At 34.2% G+C, this 18,834-nt stretch overlaps 1 protein-coding gene across 1 annotated transcript in view; it reads left to right on the top strand.

The window, feature by feature from the left end:
- Positions 1–18,834, top strand: part of Ddr (discoidin domain-containing receptor 2) — a 933,786-nt gene that overhangs the window by 284,923 nt on the left and 630,029 nt on the right. The window lies entirely within an intron of this gene.

The following is an 18,834-nucleotide window of genomic DNA, read 5'->3' on the forward strand; positions in this document are numbered from 1 at the left end:
ATATCCTAGTTTTCAAAAGCATCAGTACTGTTTATTATCATGAAATTTTGCATGTTTCTTATAAGGAATTCACCTTCAATACTCTAGCACAAAAGAAGAAATTTTGAGGTAATATTTTGACGCCTTTATGCTTAAAACTTAATATTAATTAAATAAATTTTAAACTTTATATTAAAACTTGTTGCGCTTTGGAAGAAGAATAAAAACGTTCGTTTTTATTGTTTTCTGAATGCCTGCGATAATAATAAGTGCAAAGTAGTTTAATAACGATTAAAAAATAGCTTCTTTATGTTATTTAATGTTTTTGAATATTTTATTTTCGCAATATTAAATATTTCCTTTCTTTCATGAAACAAATATCATATTTCATAACATTCATATTTTTCTATATTTATCTTTTCGAAATTCTTTGAAAGAAAAAGACGCTTTCATTATTTTATAAATAATTTCGCAAGCTAGAATCACATTTCGCAACTTTTATACTTTGAAAATATTACCTTATTAGTTTTTTCTTAACATAAAAGGAAGGGAAAATAAAAAGTAGTACAGACGTAAAAACACAATTTTACATTTGAGCTGTGAAGATCGATTGTTTTTTTTTCGTATGATTTTACTTTTTTTTTTCCCAACAAAATCTGTCGTCGGCAAATTGCAAATAGCATCCTTAATAATTCCCAAGTTTCTTTCCTTTTATACTTGTTGCTGTGGCAACGTAGAAACAGATTCGTAATTATTTTTTACTCCTCCCCCCCCTTTTCTCACGAAATGCCGCAAATGAATATCGATTCTGTTGCCACTCGTTGCTAATAAAAAATGGATATAAAATAGGAAGAAAGGCTAGGAAACAGGAACATTCGATAATTTAGGAACGGAGTTCTCTTTTCTGTGGATTGCCTTTGAAGAGGAAGAAAATAAGCAAAATAAAGTAGAAAAAGATGTCTTCATTATTGAGAAAGAAATAGGGAATTTCTGTATGTTTTTCTTTCGTTAGTTCGAAGATCTTTCATTCAACATTTTTTTAAAAAGTTTCCAGATTTTTTTTCTTTTCCAAACTTTATGCTAAATCAAGGTCTTCAATTGGAACTGAAAGCATAGACTTTTATTAAAGGGAACATTAGCAAGAAATATTACAGATGCAAATTCTGTTCATGAATGACAGAAATGGAACATTAAAAGGAATCTGTAAAGCAATTTTATTTATTTTAGCAAATTAGTAGAGGATGTTGGATAAAATTCTTCTAATGTTTTTTCCTTTTATTTTCGCCAACAGAAGGGCAGCTGATCCACTGAAGCGTTAGCAAAACGACCGAAAAGCCTCACCGTTGTGATTTTCTATAACACAATGCCTAGGATACACATGCTTAGAACGGAGGCTGTAGAGTCATTAGGTTACTTTGAAGCAGGAGTCATGAAAAACGAGCAGTGCCTTCGCCGGAACTCAAACTTTAGACCTCTCAAATACGCCGAGTGTGCTACCGTTACACAACGAAGGCATGCAGGAGGGAAAAGATACCTTATAAGGCTTTGCCGGATACCACACTCCGGCAAAATGAAATGAATGGCACACAAAATGAATGGCACACTCGCTACTGTCACAGATACACCTTCTACTGTCGAAGATAAAGGAAGCTACCGAACAAAATTGTAAAACATTTCTCACAATTAATGGGCAAAAAAAAAAAAAAAAAAAAAAAAAAAAAAAAAAAAAGCCGATGAGCAAATACAACAGAAATAAATAAATAAATAAACATAGATAAAAAGATAAATAAGTAAATAAATAAGTTACATAAAATGAATGCGTGTACTTCTAGCAAGGCAATTACATAGCAACACGCTGCTGAGGTTGTGTCATACTGCTAGTAATTACATAAGATAAAAGAGGAACTCGGTGAACAAGGCAGAAAACGTATTACATTACAAACATAGCAGTTAATACATAGTGAAGACACTGTGGTTTAGAAAGACATAAGCAGATGGGAACTGAATTGTAATAAATGTAGAAGGACTAAATTTAGGAATAATATACAGCAGGGAAAGGTGTTCAAAAAATGACAAAGAAAATGGCAGAAGTAAAAATCTCACCAATGATATTCCGTGAATGACATGATGCAAATTAGAAAGAAAATAAAAGCAAAAATACATGCAGAAATGAATGGCAGAGCGAATCACATAAAATAATGCAAAATAAAAGTACAGTACTTGAAACTAAGGCGTATTACACTGTAACTAAGTACACACTAAATGGATTGGCAATCAGACAGATTTATAAAAGCAAATTTCAGTGATTGTTTACAGGAAATCATTTAATCGAGGGTGCTGGAAATAGAACTGACTCTGCTTACACATTCTCGTATACATTTAAGGGCAAGAGCATTTCTGAGTGCATTGTGTGCTCATGCTGTTACATTTGCATCTATAGGTTTGCAGAGATGACGTCTGGCAGTATTTTGGGAAATGAAGAGATAGTGGTTGGAAATTCTGACGAATTCACTAGCACATTCATGCTTATCACGAAGTCTGAATCGTTGCAAGTAGTTTATAAATGTACTATGACCGGTTCAATGCTGTGTGAACTGCGAATATCCATTGATTATTTTTTGATATTTATTATTGATATGAAGAATTTATGTACCATTCTTCCTGTTGTTTCAGTATCCCAAAAACGTTGTCATTGTCTGACGAGTTCTTTTATTATTTAGTGTGACGCTTAGGACAAAAACTGTAAGTGGCACATTTACTATACTTGCGTTAGGTCTGCTCATTTCGTTGTCATATTCGTGTTTTATTTTCCAATGATTCCTCCACGAGCTGGAATCCACTGCAGTTTCTGCCTAGGGTAGGATGGCAGGCCACTACGCTGTTTCTGGATCCTTTCTATGTGAATATTTCTGGTCTTGTGGCCGGAGATGGGCTTGCGGACTAGAAGTAGTGTGTGTGTAAATGGTATGTTAATGGTTATTAGTTGAAGAGAAATTTAATGCACCTTAAGGGCTGAGCTTGAAAGGTTTGGTTTATTTAATTACGGGAAAGCACACTAGGGTTATCTGCCTAGGAGGAGGGATGCCTTTGTGGAGGATTTTCTAAGGGAAATTGACTCGTATACACGTTACACATGGGGAAAACCACGAAAACGCCCTGCAGTCAGCCCGTTCGCGGAATTCAAACCTCGGACCGAACTACCAGTGTTCAGCGACTTTACCGCTCGGCCGCTGGTGGGCCCTGCTGCTGAGCTTGAAAGACCGAATTCCTTTTGATGAGTTCCTTGCCCAGATTGCATTGTATCACCATCCATAAAACAGTATAAATCCCTCACTACCTAGAGATTATTGAAGAATTTAACATACGTTACATGGCCATATAATGGCTAGATAATGATACATGTGGTATTTACTTTCAAGAAACATAGTAGAGCACATTTAAAGCATAATTACTGCTTTATTTTTACTAATATTAAATAAATGAAATAAAAGATAAAAAGTAAGCGTTAAAAGTTCAGCTGGTAATCTCATGGTGAAAGTAAGTCCAAAATTTTACTTGAATCATATGGCTATGACTAATGCTCAGTCCTCATTAAATGCATCCAAAGGCTCGTCTGCCCTCTCGGCTACTATGGACAAACATCTAGCGGACCGTCTGTCCGCTTCCATTCCATCTCAGATATCCGCTCGTCTGGAACGCGTCTCGTCTCGAGCACTTAAACGGTTGTCTGTAGCTCTTCAAGCTGATCTACACTACGTCATGGCTCTGCTAAGTTGAAGTAGAAGTAAATGGTGTGGAAGGATCTACGACTACATACATTAGCTATATGGAGATTCAGGGTTTAGGAAACATATTGTAATACCAGACCATGAAACATATAAAGTATAAAACATAAGATTAATATATAATATAAATAATGTACATATAAAGCAAACATATAAACATAAAACGTAAATGAAAAGGTAAAAATATGACAACGGCACATAAATGCGTAAGAAATTACTAAGCAGTTATAATAGGAAGACCAAAATTAGCTCGTTTAATATCGTTTATGCATTAAACAAGTTATTCAGAGTTCATTAGTTCTGCTTGCATTAAGTCACATACACAGACTCCATACAGATGAGATCATGCTACAACAGATAAGACATGCAAGTTTTGCACAGCGGGATGAATTTGTATGACCTTTGCTTGACAGCGGGATGATTTGACCTGTCCTAAGTTTGATACTGAATCTTTCTATGCAGATTTTTGTGACTGCTGCCCGATTTGTAGCCAGGATACGTTCGGATGCTGCCTTTTAAACTTGCTTCTTTTAGAAGCGAAAACACTTCGTTAAATTCCGAATATTTTCATCAGTTATCTCGCTGATAACTATTATATCATCTGGGTAAATGAACGCAGATTTTCTGAGGACAGGTCTTAAAATAATATCCGTAGCATTTAGAAACGTGGTCCTTATAAGCCGAACGCCTTTTTCAGAAAGGCATTATGCCTTTCTGAAAGTGCTGGTTTGGTAATAAATGCAGTTTAGGCTCATCCTATGGTTTCACATATACCTGAAAGGATCCAGAGGTGAGGTCTAGCGTCGTCATGTAGTTGGTGGATTTAAATTTTCCAATGATTTCCTCAATTATTGGTAAGGGGTATTGATTTCCTCAATTATTGGTAAGGTTTTATCTCATTCACACTATTTGCCTTGTGCGGCGATCGCACCGGGTATTTTTTATGCTATCTAGTTTTTTTAGCCAATAGCAAAACGCCATCCGTAGGTGCTTTAAAATCCATAAGTGGGGAATTATTTTCTTTCGGCATTGAGGATTATATTTTCATTTTCTTGCATTTCTTCAATATTTTGTTCTATTATATCTTCTTTCACTTTATTACAGCGGTAGGATTTCATCAGCAGAGGGGGATTTCCCGTTTCTATTGCGTGATGTACCACCTTAATCAACCCTGGGCATCGTAAGAGAAACCTAAAAATTTTCTTCCTAACTGCTCCAGTCCGTGTTCAGTGCCGAAACTGGCGGCTGGACATTTTTGTTTGATTATCTCATTCATTTTCAGTTGCAGAGTAGCTTACTGAAAACTTGCAGAGTAGCTTACTGCCCACGTACGCTTTAAGAAATCCATTCCCTATATCACATTCGCCTGTACATTTTTCACTGCAAAGAAAACCTTCTTCTGGTGTCCATTTTTCACCAACACGTGTTACTTTCCTTACTCATTCACACTATTTGCCTTGGGCGGCGATCGCATTCGTTCCTTCGGCACCAAACATTGTATACCATTAAAGTTTTTCCTAAAAACTACTTTGGGCCTTGCCTCCAATAATGCATCTGCTGGTACATTGTTTAAGAGAATTTGAATTACTCGGAGAGACAATTGTTTAAATCAACACTGTATTTAATTGAATCTGAGAGGGACTTTGTTCTCTGCGGGGTGACTGTACCCTCTGGATTTCAGTACCTCTGACTAGTTCAAATTCTTAATTTAATAACTTCCCTCAATTTCCTCTTTTTTAATTTATTTTGAAAATTGCCACTAAAGGGTCGAAATGTCTTCCGGTTCTAACTGTCATCATACCTTGGATTCTTTCCACTGCAGATCTATGAAAATATCCACTCGACCTTTTCTCATTCCCCGCTGTGTGTGCATTCACTGATACTCGCCTATTTTCGAACTTCATCACTAGAGCAAAAAAAGTGCCGTAATTAAAAAAAATCTGAATTTGAGGCAATAACCTAGGCAATATTATTTGGATTAACTCTGCATCGGGCTTTCTCCCATAGAAAAAGCTCACTACTTGTATTTCTCTCAATATAAAGTCCGTCAGTTCTACGACCTTAGTTTGATATCTGCCAAACAGTTTCGCTTCAGATTTCGCTCTGTCTTTCAAAGGTAATGCTTTCACAAAGGTGGTTTTAAATACTTTAAACTTGTAATTGTTACTATCTGGTTCGTCCAACGAAACCTTTCGTATTTTCAGTGCTAGTCGTCGAAGCGAGGCAATTTCTGTCGTGAATTTGTGTATTTCTGCCACCGGGAAAAGTAAATACTGCGTCTCAAAGTGTTCCAAAAATGTCACTGCCGATCTTCTGCCATCGAAAATGGTCGGTTTTCATCAAAGCTTACATTGTGTCTAAGATAAATTCGAAGGCTTCTACTGGATTTCCTTCTGCCGGTGGTGACTGCAATCTTGAGAATCCAGTCTAAATGTTACTTTGTCTTGAAATATGAGCTATAAGCACCACTTGTATGATTTGACTTTATCTAGGAATGGTATTTAGTCCAATAACCTAACAGATGTGAAGCAAATTATATCTGAATCGTCGGCAAAGCTGTGAGAAGATTCGTTTTTATTTAAACAGAAATTAGAACTCTATTGCGATATAATAGAACCACTTTTTCTGGTGATGCAACTAAATAGAACTGTCAAATTTAAGTTAAACGGGGAACAGTGGTCAAAGACTACACGCTTAATTACTATACTAGAAGCTGGCTGACGACTCTACCGGAGCGTCAGAAATTAAACGTTGGCAGTAAGAAAATCGCAAAGGCAAATAATTGAAACTATCAGAGCTGGAAGGAAACTAACACGTAGCATGCACGCGATGCCAGAAACACGTTCATTCTTAAAATTCAAGAACATCAGGCTGAACACTGGCTACTCATTTGCATTCTGGTGCGTAATACGGAAAGGAGAAATTATAGTAATGGCGGAAATTATAAATAACTGGTTAGTTAACATAAAATTCCCTAAACTTTTATGCATGGAGTTGCTCATGATGCCTAGAAGTGACAGGAACAGACTGTTTTCAGTGTGAATTTCGAGCGTCTCTCATCACGAGCAAATTATCTGAGCAACATTAAGTTACGAACGGTGTTTCCAGGCGCGAACACTCTAGTCATCACGGTTTCGATGCTGTTTAATTAATATTTAAAATGTAAAGAGTACTTTGTTTAATAATCGATTTGATAGACATTTTTCTGGTTTATACTTAGTGTCGTAATTTTCACTACAGAAGGACGTTTCATAAAATTTTCGAAGGGTACTTATTTCCATTCGTCTTCCACTATGTTCAGAGTCCATCAATCATAGTGTCTTTGCGCTTAGAAAGAGGTATTTTCAAGAGACTAGTGGCAAAGTAGTCCATCAGTGAAACGTCAAGGAACATCGCAGGAATAAGTTGAAAACTTGTCCGTGCGGTAGCTCTATCAGTCTTCGGTTTTTCAAGGAGTGCAGCAGTACTTCTCAAACTATGAATTGTTGCTTTTTTTAATAATGTTTCACTTTTTGAAAGTCATTGGATAAAGAAAAGAAGTTTCTTCTGGTTTCGGACATAAAACTTCCTCTTCATAGTACGTTGAGTTGATTTTAACATTTCTTTCCACTCTACATATTTTTTATTTCCTACTGTAAGAGAATTCTGTGACAGTCATCAACTCCATACTCAAACTTCCTTGGGATTGATGGAATCAAGTATGCACATTTTTTCCCTCTTCGTTTTCGATAATAAATTGACCCAATGGTTACAATGTATTTCCATTTATCTCTTGTTAAAATAGTTTTCATACAGGATTCTACAAATTGTCCTGCTTTTAGCCTTCGACAAAAGGTAGTGAACATTGTGTTTTAGCTTAAGAATTGTGTACTAATAATTGTGTTAATCTTTATTTTGGTTTATTATTTTATTTATTCTAAAGACTTTGCAACTGATTTCTGCTTCGCTTATTTTCTTTTGTTACCAACGATTTAACTTTAGAAACAAAAGAAACAGAACGTACCTTTTTAGGGTATTCGTTTGGAGCGTTCTTTCCATGCAGAAGTAATGATTGACAAATTTTCTCTACCCAATCAATAATGTTGTATATTTTGCAATAGAAATTTTAATATTATACATTTAAAGACGCTTTTGAGTCATTGAATAGAAATATTTCTCTTCGGAAAGCGCAAAAAGACACCCTTCAATACACAGCTGGGAACACTTTTTAAAGAAGAATAAATTTAATACTATGGGACGATATTTCTCATAGTTAGTAATGAGGACATGAAGAAATTAATAGAGGACCATAAAATTGTGCTCAACGAGGAATAACTAAGAATAACTTCAGAAGTAGCAACGAAAGGCAATTCGAAGGAAATGTTTTCAAAGGAAGATGATCCTAATTCTTTAGTGAAAAATTAAGGGGAGAAAGTTTCAAGTAATGAAGCCGCCTTTGAACTAGTACTAAGATACAATATTAGCATTTTCATTGAAAATTCCATGTCTCATTTTAGAAACATTCTAAACACAGATAATAACAAATCACGGGCATAAATTTCGAGTGATATAACATGATTCTCAAGTAGAGTGAGGTTCGCTGAGAAACCAATATATATATGTAATGTTTTCAGTTATTCCATCACATCGTGGGCGAATGGTGAGGCTATTCCATTACACGTTCTGGCAGATGGTTGAAGAAGCTGGGATGATTGAAGTACGGAGAAAAATGACGACTCAGGACTTTTCACTTTTAACAGCAAGCATATCTTTATTTTAATTTATAGCAGATGACTTTTTCCAGATGAAGTTAATCAAATAACTTATTCGGTAATTGAACTATTAGATACGACTGACTTTAATACATCATAACGTTCTAACAAAGAAAGAGGAGCATAGCGGAAGCGTTAGCAGGACGAAGGCGAGAAGGCATCTGTCTAGGAGAACTTATGACGCAGCATTTACATGAAAGGTTATGTAACAGAGTAGCTTCTAGAAAAATGTAGAAAAACTTATGACGCAGCATTTATATGAGGAGGTTATGTAATAGGTGCGAATGTTCTAGAAGGTAATGGTCTAAGGGGAGATGCTGAATTGCAGAAAATTAATTAAAGGATGCTGGTTCGCAAAGAGCAAAGCCATCGTATTTTTTTTTATTATTTTACATCTTTCAAATTAATCATGCGATCTTATGTAACCGTTAATACCAGATGCCTCTTGACGACCAATCACCGAATTGTAAACCAAAACTTTTCTCTTCGCGTGCTTCCATCTTTCATAACTACGCACTTCAGCTTTTGCTCTCTACTGTGCTAAGATGTAATTTTGCTGGCTTGCTTTCTATCCCAACAATATCAAAAATGTAAATCTTCTGTGGAAAGGCACGACTAGAGTGCCAAGTGATTGTGGCCACAAATATCGATTGGAAATAAAAATGGAATTAAAACTGCCTCGACTGCCAAGTTCTTTTAATACTACGCAATCAAATTCTTCTTCAGTATGGGTCTAATCACGCATCTACAGTGTTCCGTCTTTTCCTTGTGCTTTTATTATGACATATATATATATATATATAATATATAAAAGAAAATGTCTAAGAAAGTTAATTATCTGGTATTTTTATTGAAGAGGAATCCTCATTTAAACAATAGGATCTCTTCCACTTCTCTTCCTCATCATTTGCACATATACTGTTAATTTTCCTTCATACAGGTATGATAAAATTAACTTAAATTTCACCTGTTTTATCCGTGTAATACTGCGTATATATCTTTTTGCTAAATGATTGCCATTGATCGTGTATTATGTTCCTGTGCGGAAAATTGTCTTGTAGTGTTTAAATAAACAATCATCTGTGTTCCAGGAACGGATTAATCCATTTTACATTAATTCCTGCGGTAAAGATAATTTTGGTTTTAGGAATATTTCGAATGACGAATGGCCGTCAGGAACGAATTACATTCCTGAATCGAGGTTCCACCTTACTTAGTTCACCTGCAGCTCTCAATTTGTAGGTACCTAGCGCAATGTTCTGTAGTCAAAACTGTATGTCGCTTTCCTCGAAGCAGCTGAAAATTTGATTTGTTTGACCAGATCACACCGCGTCAATTAGCCAAACTCTAAAAACAATTTTCTTTGGTGCAGGTGAGATGAATTACGGCTGCATTGGTATTTGTAGTAATACCCGAATTGGTAACCCGAATTGATTCCGAGTATTAAAGCATGCATTTAATAGTGCCTTGAGTGGCTACTCGCAGTTAGCGCCTATCAGCGGCCTATGAGACTCTGAACACTGGTTGTTTGACTGGGTTCGATTCCAGGCGAATGGATTGGCTGCGTGGACGTTTTCGTAGTTGTTCCCATGTGTAATGTAGGTGCGAGCCAATCTTCCAGAACGTCTTCCACGAAGGCTTACCAGACCTGAGACAGATAGCCTTCGCGTGCTTTCCCCAAACCAAATAAATGAAACTAAACCAGAGATCTGAAGTTCTTACTTTGTAGTGCGTTGAATTATGGTTAAATAGAATTGAATTCAGATACTGGGCAAGGCAAATTTTCCATTTTGGGATGATTATATTTTTAAAGTACGTGTAGTCACGTTCTTGTAATACCTGTGAAAGCGTACTGTTTTCACGTTTTGCGAAAGTTTGTTAGGATTGATATTAGAAGTAAGATAGACGTTAGAAGAAATGCGATAGTTTATGGAGGAAGTTTTTAATCCAATATGTTTTTATAATAGAGCTTTTTAAATGCTGATCCAAAGGTATTGGAAAGATTAAAAATGTTGCAAAAGAAGGATACTGATATAGAAACAAGTAGAAAAAGAAGGATAATAATATGAAAAAAAGTTGAAAATGAAGGATATTAATATGATACTTAATAATTTTATGTCATCTGTCCCAAAAATTCCTATATTATTTCAAAGCTTTCGCTAGGATAAAAAGACTTAAAAACGCTGGCCTAGTTTTAATTTTTAATCTTTTTTGAAACTTTAGATTTATTAAGTGGCCGTAACTGATATTACTTTTATTTATAAAAGAAGTAAAATACATATGTTTAATGCTAATTTCAATTTAAAAGAACTTTGGTTCGCAGAATTTTAAAATTTTTTAATCAATTTAATTTTTAATTAATTTTAATTTTATTAATCACTTTGAATTTTTTTGAATTATTTAATTATTAATTTATTTTTTTAGCGTCAAAGGGGCAATTTGCTCAGAAGAGCTATTAATTTCGTTTTGACATTTTGCATTGGTTCACTACAAGCGGCGCTTCTTTTTTCAAATTGTTGCCACGGAATATTAAAGCCCTGCCATATATTTAAGGAATCAAATAATGAAGCATCTGCATGAATGTATGTATGTTTCTCGCATTGTAAAAAAGCAACGGTACCTAGAAACACCAATTTTGAGTAACGTAGCTCTTCATTCGGATATGGGCACCTGGAAGCCCTAATTTGGAATTTGTTTTATTATCTATTTCATATTTTGTAAAACATTAACGACTTTTTGATTAAGGAACTCAACGATTTCAAAGTGAGCAATGGAAAACGGGAGGGGAGGGGGAAATCATTTTTATCTCCAGTGCGCGAGACTGTGTACCGGAAATTTTAAAAATATGCTCTTTTAAATATTTTGCGATATTGCTGTTGAACTAGATTTTATGGTTTAGGAGCAAAGAAGATCATATTTAATAAATAATGGTAACACATAAAACGTTAAAAATACCCCTTGGGCGTAATATAAAATCGGAAAGCTTTCGGACATTTGTTTAATTCTTTTTATTTGGAATCTTTATTTTTAATCTGATTAGTTTAAAAATTGATTTTTTTTTTCAGTTTATAAATAATTTTCTAAAATAAACAAGTATTTTCATTATTACAAATATTCGATTTCGATTATTTGATGAACTTGCATGCTTTAAAATAAAGGAAAACAATTAGTTAAACTGAAAATTTAAGAAAATATTTGCAGGCTTACTTGAAGCAATTTATTCTTACCAAAATCAATAACGAAAAAGGAATAATCTTTTTCTTCGAACGCACCGTATTATTTCCAAATGGACTATAATTAGAGATTTATAGTATTTTCCTGCTTTCGATTTTAATTCTCTCATTTTGCCTAATTTAAGTGCAGCAGCTGAAAATCTTTGATATGTTTCTTTTACAAATTAAAAACAAAACTTTTAAAGGCAAAAATTTAAAAACTTGAAGCCAAGATGATGAGTTAATTTAGATCTACTTCGGGAAAAGAACTTTCAAATTTTGACAACGTTCCCCCTTTTCTTTACACTTCGAAGAAATCTTATTAGGGAAGGTAAATTAAAGTTTCAGAAAATTTCGAAACTTTTGACTGTTGTTACCTAATAAAGCTGATAGATGATGACACGGCGTATGGTTCGTACTGATTAAAAAAGATTTTGGTTGCTATGGTTACAGCACGAGATGTTTTGTATTTCAAGAGAAACAGTCCAAACGTGAAAAGAAGCCAACCGATATGTGCTCAAGATGAAGAAGCAATTCATGTATTTTAAAAGAAGACAATGATTCATTTTCATAATATTTAAGAAATCTTTATTATCTTAAATTAATATATTCTTTTATACTTTAAACGAGGGGAAACCCATTCATTTCAATAAAATCTTTTTCGTAAGTTTATTACAAGAAATGTCATGTTATTAGTGTTCAATCAATATATTTATTTTTTTTCTCATTTCATATATTTTGCTTGCAAGAGTAAAGGAGAACATTTTACAGAATACTTGGAAACAATTCTACGTATAAAACAAGTTCTGATTTAATGTGGCAAAGAATAAGAAAGACATCTTCCTAGGAGAAGGGATGTGTTTGTAGAGGACTGACTATCTAAGAGAAACTGGCTCGTGTTCCCGTTACACGTGAAACAAATCACGAAAACCAACTGTGCAACCAGCCTGCCTGCCTGAGACCAAACCCGAGTCGATCTCCCACCATTTAGCGATCTTAACCATTCGGCCACTGGTGGGACAGAGCGAGAAGAGAAGCTGTTAGATGTGTCTTCATTATGAGCTCATCTTTGGGAGACCGGTTAAGACAGCTGAACACTGGTAGTTTTAAAACCTGGGTTCGAATCTCGGTGAATGGACTGACTGCATGAGTGTTTTCTTGGTATTCGCCATGTGTAAAATAGATAGAAGCTTGTTTTCCTTAGAAAGTCATCCATGAAAGCATTCCTTCCGAAGACAGATAGCCCATGAGTGTTGAGCCATTTGAAAACAAACCAAATAAATTATCCTCCTGGTCAAACACAAGAATAAAATGTATGAAATCAAGTTTTTAATTCGATTTAATTTAATTACTACATACATGTCAAAAGATATCTGAATACTTGAGTCATAGATTTTTATCAAATAGAGTGAACGCTTTTGTGGCGATCACCTTTTCTGAATGGTAAGTAACCGGAAGACTTGACCTGCATTTCAAAGAACCTAAGTAAATATCAATTTTGAATATCGCCGAGACAACCGTCTTTACAAAAAAATCAAAATCATTCTGTGATCTCTATAATGTCTAGAACGTCGTACATAGAGTTTATCGTATTTTTTTTTTGGTTTGAAGTTTATAACCTAAACGTTTGTCTCCAATGTAAAATACAGGGTGTCCATAATTAAACTTGAAATTTGCGAGCAGTCTGTAGCAAAAACTATACAGCGGAATTGAATGAAAATTGGGTAATGGCAGAATGAAGTGATGGGAATTTATGATGGGACCAATATGCAACATCAGGAATAATTTACAGACATGTAATGAGAAACGGAATAGGTGAGTAAAAACAATGTATGGAATGTTTTAAGGTAATGCATCCTATTTTTGAAATTATCTTTACAATTCGTTTACTTAGTTTCTGTTTTATACTATAGCTTTCTGTAATGTACTTTCAATAACGGATGAAAATTCAGTCTCACGTCATTAATTGAAATTGTAAGATTAGTTCTGGCAAGTAAAACTTTTGAACATTAAAAAAGAAGAAAAAAAATAAGAGAGAGGTACTGTTTTGCAATTAAAAATTGACTTCAATGACTGTAATACTGCCACTAAAGAAACCCATATTTAGTTGATTTAAAATTTAAAACATATGTCAAAAAGAAATTTGAGTTGCTGGGTAATTTGATGTGTTATATAAATGGGTACGTTCATTTTAAGTCATTCATTATTCATCACTCGATGGACTCAGTACTTTATGACAACCTTCTATTGCTTGCCTTTCGAAATAATACATTGCAATAACACTGACATTGTGCCTAAGATCACGGTTTTATCAAAATATATTGCATTCTAAAGATAGACAAACCGTACGACATCCTGGAAGCGATTAGATTTTCCAACTATCAAAAAGAAAACTTCTGCCCTCCATTGAATTCTATTTCGCTGGAAGTGTTGGAAAAGAAGGTAAACAATTTGAAACTCTGAAAGCGAATTCGATTTCGATTGTGTGATCGATACAGTGAGGACAATCTTCGCCAATGAAGATTAACGATAGGAGGGAAGCAAACTGTCTTTTGGGGAATGGGTATTTAGAAACAGAAGATGTGTGCCTAAAAAAAGAAAAACAAATATCATTCTTCTATGGCAGCAAACAGAGTTGATGCTGATCGTTTGTGAGAAAACTAGCAAGCTTATCCTTTTTATTTTAATGGAATTATACTTCAATGGACGAAATGGAAAAGACATTAAGATGAAGAAAAGTTTTGTTTTTCGCTCTCTGATAAATAAGACGTACTTAAAACATTCAACTTTAAGTGTATATTCAGTGTAACTATTTATTAAAATATATAGAACATTACTTTTAATTATTAAGTAGGTTATTTTTACCCGAAAATGGGAAAGAAAAATTATATAATGCCAGACCAGTAGACTGTCTTAAATTTGTAACTTATTATTTTTTTGGTGTTATCTAATGCACTTAACACATAGTCATTTAGTGCACTTACATATAACTTTCTTTATTTAAGTTTCCATGTAAAGATTTTCTTAAGCAGCTTTTTGATTGCTTTTGGCTTCCATTAAATCATTCATAAAAAATGTAAAAAATACATGACAATCTAGGCATTACTTATTTATAAATAAATGTAAAAACTACATGGCAGTCTAGGTATTACTCATAAATTCAAAATTTGTTTGGTTTTTTTTTTTTTCAAATGAAAAGGCCGAGTGCATTTGGAATGATAAACAAAAGATCACCGTTTTCCAAAAGTAATTCTTTCTAAGCATTTATTCAGTGTACCTACTGGTGATGCTGATGATATCGATGCATGTGATATTAATGTTAAAACGTCTGAATAACTAATCTTTTAAAAGGGAAAAAACAATATTTTAAAAATATCAGAATTATTTTTATGAAATTAAACTGCCTTTTTTACTTTCGCATATATTAATAGAATTCATGGTCTAGACCCTATTCTAGACTCGACTTGAGAAATTTCTTTTGCCAATTCTCGCTACATCGTTGAAGATAAAAGAGGTTTGAAATTTCTCTCAAACATGAATATTCTGCTGTGAAGATGCGAATAAACAAATCTTTCATCCCTGTTGGTTTCTGAATCCCTTTTACAAAGTTTTAGTCAAATTATACAAAAATATTTTCTTACGCTAATAAATTACACTTTCTTAAAACATTCCGTATTAAAAATACACACTTTTGCGATTGTGACGAAATTAGGTATGCAAAAACATCTTGATCGAACATGCAAAATGATCAAAGTTTCAAGGCAAATGAACAGGAATTGCGATTATAGCGCGCATTTCTAGTGCTCAATTCGCAGAGTATAAAACCAGTAACAGAGGCAGAAAATTTATCTCTTTTTTTTGTTATGTTTCATTGTAATTCCGTAAAGAAGTAACTAAAGATGACATTAGAGCGATATCAAAGACTTTACAGACAACTAAACGACTTCCAACGTGGTCGCTTTATAGGGTTGTGTGAAGCTGGATGGTCATACCGAGCAATAGGCTGCCATCTGCAGCGTACGCACACTGCTGTGCAAAGATGTTGGCAACAGTGGTTGCTACAAGGTAATTGACGACGAAATGAAGGCCCTGGAAGGCCAAGGAGTACAAATGCGAGGCAAGATAGATAGGATGATTGCTCGCCAGGCCCGAACCGCCACAACGGTATCATTGTCGACTATTCAACGCACTACAACCACGCCTATACCTCCCGTGGTACCGTCCACCATCTCACGGCGCTTGTTCTGAGAGAGGGGTTACTCTCACAGACGCCTTTAAGACGTTTGTCTTTGGCCCCACAACACTGGCGGAGTCGTCTGGAGTGGTGTCGCAGCCGATCATCATGGCTGCCATCAGACTGGCATCGTATAGAGTTCAGCGATGAATCCCGCTTCACTCTTGAAGCAGATGACCACCGTGTTCTTGTCTGTAAAGGACGGGGCCAGCGGTCCCAATCAGCCTTTGTTTTACAAATGCATACATCCATAACACCTGGTATGATGGTGTGGGGCGCTATTTCTTATGACAGCAGGTCATCTTTAATCATTCTCCGTACACCTCTAACAGCTCAACAATATGTTGATACCATCCTTCAGTCGGTTGCATTACCCTTCACGGCACATCATCTTGGGGCCATTTTCCAAAAAGATAATGCCAGGCCACATACCGCTCGCATATCTCTGGACTGTCTCCGTGCGGTTGATACCCTTCCTTGGCCAGCAAGGTCACCAGACCTTTCACCAATCGAACATATCTGGGACATGGTAAGCCGCCATATTCGGACACTACAAAATATCGCAGATCTGGAGGGACAACTGATGAACGCCAGGCAGAATTTGTCACAGTTTGACATTAGGAACCTCTACTACTCCTTTCCTCGAGGAATTAAAGCATGCATTGCCGCCAGGGGCCGTTCGAGCAGCTACTAATTTGAACGCTCAATAGGTGATTGTGAACCATGAACAGGTACTATGACCTTGATTTTTTAATCATTTTATTATCTTTGCATGAGCTATACACATATTCAATTTCATCAAAATCAACCACTTCCTTCATGTTGCTTCGATTTGTTTGCAAAAGAGTGTATATGAATTTACTTATTGGTTTTTATTTTCAATCTGTAGTATCGTAAAGTATTTGCAAACTTCATTTCGTAATGACCGTTTTTCCACTGTTCTACTCAAAAGAGGACTCTAAGTACGTATTTTATTTAAAATGAGGTGGCATTAAGCATCTACTTTATTTAATTACTCTATTCTATTATTCTTTTAACTAAAATATTGTTTCCTGAAGAAGGAAAATTCCACCGGTTGACTTCCGAAATGGATAGTCTTTCCTTTTTAGATTGATGAGGGAAGCTGAATTTTGCTGCATATTGAAAATAATTTATATTTAACCTGAAAGCTTTTTTATGAGCTTTATTTTTTACACATGTAATTTTTTAAAATTTACTTTTCTTTACTTCTTAATATTTTAATTTTGAAAATTCTTTAACGTTGTGTGAGTCACATACGTAAGTTTCACCATGGCTGAAAATACCATCAAGTTTAGTTTCCCCTATGGAAATAATTCTGCTGCGTTTCTTGATGATGTATAGTGCTCGATGACAAGAAATTGCATAGAATTACTGTACAAGTAACGCCCTTTTTCGTAAATAAATTACATTTAACGATAGAAAACTGATATTGGTTTGCTTATTGAGCTAGGGTTTTCGCTTTCATGAACTCAGATCGTTTATTTTCGGTGTATAACGCAGGGACCATTGATAATGCTTCTTTACGGGAAGATCGAAATGATGTTAATTTAGTGAATGTAGTAGATATCGGCTTCTTTTTAAGGCATTTAATAAGATCGTTTATTTCACGTTAAGGAACTTAATATGATCATTTATTTTATGTTACAAAGCAAATGGAAAGTGGATGGAAATTTCAAATTCCAGCGAACCTGTTTGGATGCAAGTGTAAAAATTTCTCAAACGGTTAATTTGTTTTTATGAGTGAATAAACTTTTAACAGTATATGAAAGAGATAAATATTCAAAAATATTTATTTGTTAAAATTTACATTAATGTCATAAATAAATTATTGTTATTCAAGCAATAATACGTTTTTAATATAATATAGTAATGATAAATAATATAAAATAGTTATTTAATTAAAATTAATATTATTATCTTAAATAAGAATTATTTTCAAGAAACACAAGCAGTAGCTGACAAAATTTTAACAGAAAACAAATATGTCAAGCTCTAAAAAATAATTATTTGTTAAAATTTATATTAATGTCATAAATAAGGGACTTTTATGCAATCATTGCAATAGTTTTTGAATAGAATACAAGAACAAAAATATTAGAAAATAATTTTTTATTAAATGTTATAAAAAAGAGGTGATTGTTAAAAGAAATTAATTAAGAGGTTTTTAATAAAGAGGTTAAGCAATACAAACAACAGTGGAGAATATTTTAACAGAATATAGCAATAGCAAGCATTAAAAATTATTACTTGATGGAAGCTTTATTAGTATCATAGATAAAAGATTATAATAGTTCAAACATTACAAATAACTTACGTGTTATAAAACAATGTTAAAAACGTACAACTTACTTTATCCCGATTGACGCTGATTCGATATACATGTCGCTCCTACTCCTTAAAGCCCCAAATTAGCGTTGTATAGAGGCAACCCGATTATATTAGAATATACCAAAATGCCCTAAATTGATGCTGATTCAGTCCTATCACGATTAATTCAATTTCTGTTTCGAACAGAAATTAAGATTTCAACTACCGACTTCTTTCATTTAAATGAATGATTGAACATTTTATAGTTTTCAAATTATATGACGGTTTTTATTTAATAGTTCACATCCGTATAGTTGAATAAGATACAGAAAAAATACAGAAATACCTGGATACAGAAAAAAATAGTACAAGTGTTATGAATCAATCCACCAAGAAATATATGCCGTAAGGATACTGTAAAAATATGAAAGGCTTTAGATTTTAACGATTGCTCAGAAAGATTTGTTAAGGTATTTTACACTCTCATTGAGCCCGCAGTCTACCAGTCTGGCATTGCACTCACTCCTAATCTATTTCTTTTTGTC

The sequence above is a fragment of the Stegodyphus dumicola genome, chromosome 12, assembly GCF_044657685.1.
Source record: "Stegodyphus dumicola isolate Sdum_Otavi_A_Nest chromosome 12, ASM4465768v1".
Taxonomy (NCBI): domain Eukaryota; kingdom Metazoa; phylum Arthropoda; class Arachnida; order Araneae; family Eresidae; genus Stegodyphus; species Stegodyphus dumicola.